This window comes from Gasterosteus aculeatus, chromosome 7 (genome assembly GCF_964276395.1).
Source record: "Gasterosteus aculeatus chromosome 7, fGasAcu3.hap1.1, whole genome shotgun sequence".
NCBI lineage: Eukaryota > Metazoa > Chordata > Actinopteri > Perciformes > Gasterosteidae > Gasterosteus > Gasterosteus aculeatus.
In genome coordinates this window covers 20,348,125-20,354,955 of record NC_135694.1, presented here as the reverse complement: position 1 = coordinate 20,354,955, position 6,831 = coordinate 20,348,125, and positions in this window count along the sequence as shown.

Sequence of the window (6,831 nt, the reverse complement as noted above, 5' to 3'; positions counted from 1 at the left end):
TTATTCTGAAAACAGTAACCGGAAGCTATGTGACTGAATGTTGGTGTCTTGACCTTGGGAAGGTGGGAGTATCCCACCCCAGCGCGCTCTCAGATTCCAGCTCTACCCTCTCCACTGTGGCGCAGCTTTCACATTCAATCCACACCCATTTTCTCTCCTCTCGTCCGTCCATTGCGATATCGGTGTCGGGCTTGGAAATAATAAGTGACCAGCACATTAAGGCACATTCATAATTTATAATGGCTACAAAATAGCAGTAATACACATGCATATGTGTATTGGCTGTGCATTCCATATAGCTGAGTCGCGGTTCAACACATGGGTGGTCATATATGGTAAGAAATACTAAATATGTCACAAGGATTTAGCTAAACAATTTAATCTATATTTATCACTGTTAAGCATGGAGGCAAAGTCAGGGAGCCTGCAGAATTTTCAACTCCACCTAAAATGGAAGATATACGTGACAAAATCGTGGTCGCACGCATGGACACATGCGTGGGGGGTGGCTTATGTTTGTCTCCCTTTGTCTGTCCGGGAGTCGGAGTGATGGTTAATTTTGCCGGTAGCGATTCTGCAGCGCAGCCTTACCGCATGGCGAGCATTTGGGCAAGGCGCAGAGGACAGAAAGCATTGCACTGACAATCACAGCCTTCCCTCCACATGGATCACTGTCAGTAGACCTCAGACTGTCAGGTCACATAATCGTATTTGATGCCCGTGGTGGTCCCCACAGAGCAGAGGTCTCCTTTCTTCTCTATGGAACATATCCCGAAAAGAAACACAGGGTTACATATGAGCATTAGGAAATAAAGATGATAGAGTGTGGAATAAACAGTCTGGCGTCTGGTTCATAGAGTGCCATGGGGCGCGGCCCCACCGTGAGCCACACAAAAAAGATGATAATAGTTTTTTATTATATTAAAGTAAACATTTTTACAAATAGCCAATATGTATCTACATGGAATATACCCAGTAATATTTGTAAATTAAGATATCTGCCCAAAATATATGCTTTTCCTGCACATCCTCGCCACTTGTCTGCATGTCTCAGCAGCGTTCGGGCCATGTCCCAAAGAGCCGGGTCTAAGAAGCAGTTTAGCTAATCACTGATTAAAGATAAATGAGGGGCATATAACTTCGGTCCTAAAATACATTCAGCTTTGGGCCAGCCCTTCGCCAGCCCTACGCTGTGTTCTCGTCAGGGCTAGTCTCGCCACACGTCGTTTTGACAATATAAAAATGGTGAGCAGGACAAGTATTCTTCCGAAAAGACCCGACCCGAACTCTGTACTTTCTCTCCTCCAAGACCAGTTTGAGAGAAGAACTTTGCTGGAGAAACTAGGTAAAACAGCTGGACCCTAATCAGCCTGACCTCCCTTGGAAGCCGCACATACGAAGTTAGTTAGTTTGCCAACAGGGAAAGAATCCAGCATGGACGTAAGAGACATAAAGCACTTGTCGAAAAGAAAACGATAGAGAACACCAGGACACACACAGATTAAAACCACTATCGTCTGTATAGAAGCAAACCGCAAAATAACGTGCAGGCTTGACTGTTTGGAAGTGGAGGCTGGTTGACCGCAGTGATAACTCTGTTACGCTCGCCGTGTTAACAGGGAAAGTTAACATCGCTACCCAGCTGCGATGGACACAGGACTGCGTTGAGGACACACAACGAGGACGTGGATGAAAACAGGGACATTTTATAAGTTTTGTGGGGCTTTTGAGTGGGCCTTTCCTCAACACCGGGTGTTTGTCTAATAAACTAGGTTCATAGGGGCATCTCAATATATATATTATATATATACATGTTCTATTAGATTTTCTATAAATATATTTATATTTTAATATAATATAATAATATTTATTATATGATATTCATTATATTTATAATGAATATTAATAAAAGTTACAACATGGTAGTTATAGCTTATACTGAATATTGTTTTATATATATGTTTTCTTATATATATAAGTAATATACTGAATTGTGTCAATAATTATTATGTTAAACTTTTGGAAAGTATTAATGAGTATTTAATATCTTTTTGGGGTATTTAATCATACTGGGATGTTTACTGAAACTGATTGGCTGGCCCTACCAAAAAAAAACAATTCCACCAGCCGCCACTGAGTCTGGAATGGATTAATCAGCATGCATGATGCAGTGCTGCAGGCTTCACTTCTCACAGGAAGCCCACATGGGTGTTCTGTTCTCACGTATTGTATGTTTTCACTCTTCAAGAAATGCAACAATTTCCCTTTTTTCATTTATTCTGTTAATTGAACTTCACGACCCAAATGGTCAAATCTCATGAAAAAACATGCCAAAATAATGTAATGCACAAGTGAGAGTCCACATTGATGTTGTGCCAGAGTTTGCGGGTCAATTGTTCCTGTTCCAGTTCAAGAGGCTGCTTGTTTTTTCTTAATTCATGAGTGTTTATTTACAATCTTCCCAATGTGTTATCTCTCTTTGCCGGAGCTTAAAGAGGGGTGATCATACGTCTGCTTTAGGGGACTCTATTCACTGCGTGGTTGAGTGTTATTTGGACCTTTTTTAACAATTCTTTTATTTGGCTTTAACAGGGTTTTCTCCCGATCCAGAAGCTCCAGGCTCATTTTCTCTTTATTTTAACCGTTAGCACCACAAGTTGTTTTAAACATATTTATTATTCCCTATAAATGGTTGAAGATTGTTTTGAACTTTTTAAAAGCAATTTCAGTCATATAATATGAGCTGAATGGAAGCGGAAAAATGTGTGATTGGTTGTGTCAAAGCACCACTTTGTATCTGGATTAATCTGAATAGTGTCGGGATCTCCGATCCCCCCGAGTTGGTTAATGAGATCTCACAATAGTCATATTCATAGTCTAATTCATATGGATATGGTGAACATGCAAAATTGGCCAACTCCTATTTTAATTAAGATGATTTGTTATTTATTGATGTCTAAGATTTCATGTTAATGTTGTTATACATGCACACAACAATCAAGTGACTGGAGCTCCCACACATGTATGTGTTACGGAAATTGACTGTAACACTGTCTGTACCAGCCATGTCCATACTACAAACATAATGGCAAATGGTATTATGGATTTATGTAAGTCACTTCTAATGCTTCATAATTGTTGGTCACTCAATGACTTATTAATATTGTTTGCAAGGATCCCAGTGTGTTATAATTCCCATTGTTGTTATACATCTAATCGTTCGAATGCATTATATTCACTGTTACGAGACATTGTGATATAAAAACTTTAATGCTCCATAAAGATTTGGCTTTACCATATACTTGGGTTGCTTCACACGTTCATTTGGGAAAATGTTTGTATTATTTATTTTCAAAACAAGCAGTATTATGGAAACATTGAACGAGTAAGTGAGTCATACAAAATGAGAGTAAACAGGGATTACTAGGTCAGTAACCATGGCTCTCTTGTGTACAAGTTGGGATAGAGCCTAGAGATAACACCGTTCAGGCAGTGCCTTAATTAGTGGCCATTGCTTCATGTACCAAAATAGGAAACTGGAAGGATACCACTGAATTCAGGGCTGATAGCTTTTTAGGTCAGTGACGAGTAACACTAGCTGTAAACTGTGTTTTAGCCATGTGCAACAAACCCACTGAAGATTAAGGATCATTACAACCATGTCGCTGTGAGTGCTGCAGTATTTTGGCTGAAGCTAAGGGAGTCTGAGAAATTCATCCAAAACCGACGAGCAAAGTCGGTCACAACAGCTGGCAGTGCAATGCTGTCCTGATAGCCTTGAGCAGAATAGATCCCTGGGTGAATAAATCTAATGGAGGAGGGCCATGATGTCGGCTCTGTAAAATCTATGCAGACAGCTGGACCACCATTTTATGTTGTTTTAATAAAACAATCTGTTTGTTTTGTATTGTCACCAGAAATACATCAATAAAAATGTGCGAATGAAAAGGAAAAACAAACAAATGTCTGCACAGTCGCACAGACACAATATGTATTCCTTTTCAAATATGCATTTCTGAATGTTCACCTGCCTGGTTTTAAGAGCTATTTTGGATTTGTTACATAAGATGAATATGTGTTTCTATAGCAACAACAATTTAATGAATATTTCTGTGCCCATTGTGATCAACATTCTAAATTTGATATTCTGCCTCAACACAAAACAATTATTTAAAAACCAATATGATGAAATGACTGAGAGCACTGTGAAATTCCTTGGAAATGTATATTTTTAATTAAAATATGCAATTTGACATTGAGTTACAAAGCAACAGGACATATTTAAGACTTTTGAGAGACAGCTGTGGTGTCCTTGAGCAAGTCTTTGTCTACCTGTCCGTCTGTCCATCTGTCCATCACACGTGATAGTGATTGTCTTAAAGCTACAAGACATGAACATGGCTCTTGCAGTGAGGATATTGAGTAACGTTTTGGACAAAACATATAGTCTATAATATATATCTGTGCTGGATTCCAGCTTCCATGCAGTCATCTGAAACAGCCAGCACAGAATGGCCAACACAAGCGTGTGCAGCAGTGACCCTTTGGCAAGGGCAGCCACACATAAAATAAACCCGCCACAGGCGTCACTCAAGATAGAGCCTAAATCTCACTGCACTAACCTTAGGCTTCTCCATCAGTCTGACCACCGTATCAGCATAGACTGGTTCCCCAGTGAATGTGAAGTCCGTTTATTATTCATGTATACACTTCCATGTATAAATATTACAATCATGTAAGACATTAATTCTTTCAAATCAAAAGCAGCTTTTGCCTCATCAAAACAAGATGTGACGGGTGTAAGATCAAGGCAACAGGACGGATGTGGTCTGTAGAGAGCTAGTGTGTCACGCTTTTCAGATGCAATATTAGATTCACATTCCCGTCTTTCCCAGCTTGCATATTTAAATCGGAGCAACATCCTGTTCCTATCCATTTCTGTCGCAATACAATAAATGCTTTATCTTCTTGCGCATCCCAGTCACAGTAATGATAAAATTCCATCAGTAGTCTCGCAGACTTCTGCTCAAGCAGCATAGCATTGGACAATTGCTCAATTGACTACTAGCTGTCGTGGGAACCGAGGCTCTAGGTGTTAGAACTCATGACCCCATCGTGCGTGGGCCCCAGCCAGGGCATCGTCTACGCTGATCTGACTCACTCACATAAACGGGTCGCGCCTCCACAGCATATCTCACACTGACTGCAATTGTTGCGATTGTACTTGCATCATGGTTTTAACTAACAAAACACCACGTGAGATTAGCAACAGTTAAGGGTTATGGATTGGAGTTGGGGACTTTTACCCAAAACACCACAAAAGCCATTTTTGATATTCAAATCCCGTACTCAGTCGTGAAACACACTTACTGGATCAATACGCCGCTCTCTGCAAGTCCAGCTCTAGTGTCTGGATTCCTTTCTGACCTATTGTGTGTTAACCTTTGTCTCCCTCTCTCCTCTTCTCATGTGCCACACCCCCGAATGGTGCACAGCTGCAGACTCATTAGCACCGGCAGTATATCAATCCTGGTCTGCAGGCCTTGATTGTCAGTCCGTATCGTCTTCTGCTTGTAGTTGTTGGACAGCGTGTGGACTAAATCGCTCTCCTCTCCTGGTGTAGAGCAACTGTTCTATCTGCCTGCCGCTGATGTCAGGCCACAGGACATCACACCGTTGTTCTGCCTGCCTCCGTTGTCTCCCCCTCTCCTCCACAGTTACCAATCTGGGAGTTAGGTTTGACCCCGACCTTGAATGGTCATCCCCCCCCCACACTTTGACCCTTTCAGATGCAGAGAAGCTCGCCCATGCCTTTTTATCTCCTCAAGACTGGACTACTGTAACTCACTTTTCAGAATATCCTGAAACTACATCCGCGCACTACAGCGCTGCCAAGATCCTGATGAGAGTCCAGAAATATGAGCACACAACACTAGCTCCCTGTCCATTTGTGGTCTGGACGGACCATAAGAACTTGGAGTACATGTGTGTACATAGTGTGGTAGCCTCTCTCACCTGGGAGATTGAATTAGTGGTGCAGGCCGCCCTTTGGACCCAGCCAGACGCCGGAGGCGGGCCGCTCGGCCGCCTTTTTGTTCCCACGCCTGCACACTCCATGCTCCAATGGGCGCATACCTCCCAGTTTTCCTGTCATCCAGGCATCAGATGTACCATTGACTTGCTTCAGCGGACATTTTGGTGGACCTCGCTGTAGGCAGACGCGAGCATTCCTTCCCCTGCCCGCTTGCTGCGACCCCTTTCGGTACCACATCGTTCCTGGTCCCATATGCCCTGGACTTTGTCACAGGTCTGCCAACCTCGCAAGGGAACACGGTCATCGTCACCACTGTTGGGAGTAACGCGTTACAGAGTAACGCATTACTGTAATTCCACTACTTTTAGCGGTAACGAGCATGTAACAAAGTATTTTTTTAAAGAGCGCAGGCCCGCGGATGCTGCAGGCGCCGCTTCACGCAAACAACCACGGCTCCACTTTACACGGACTGCAGTGCAGCCGATAAACCGGGTAGAGCTGAATAGATTGATTGCTCGCTATGTTGAAGATGAGATGCATCCTGTCAACTGTCGAGTCAGTTGCCTTCAGGCAAATGCCTGAAACAGTTATTTTGTATTAAGTTAAGTATTAAAAAGGACTTTTGTACTATTGCTTGATTTGAAGGCCTGTTGCCCTGTTGATTACAATAAATAGGTCTAAAAAATATGTTTATTGTGTTTGACTGTTCAGTACTATTTATATTCATTACATTTAAAAAGCAGACATAAAAGTAACTTAAAAGAGTAACTAATTACTTTTGATACACAGTAACTGGT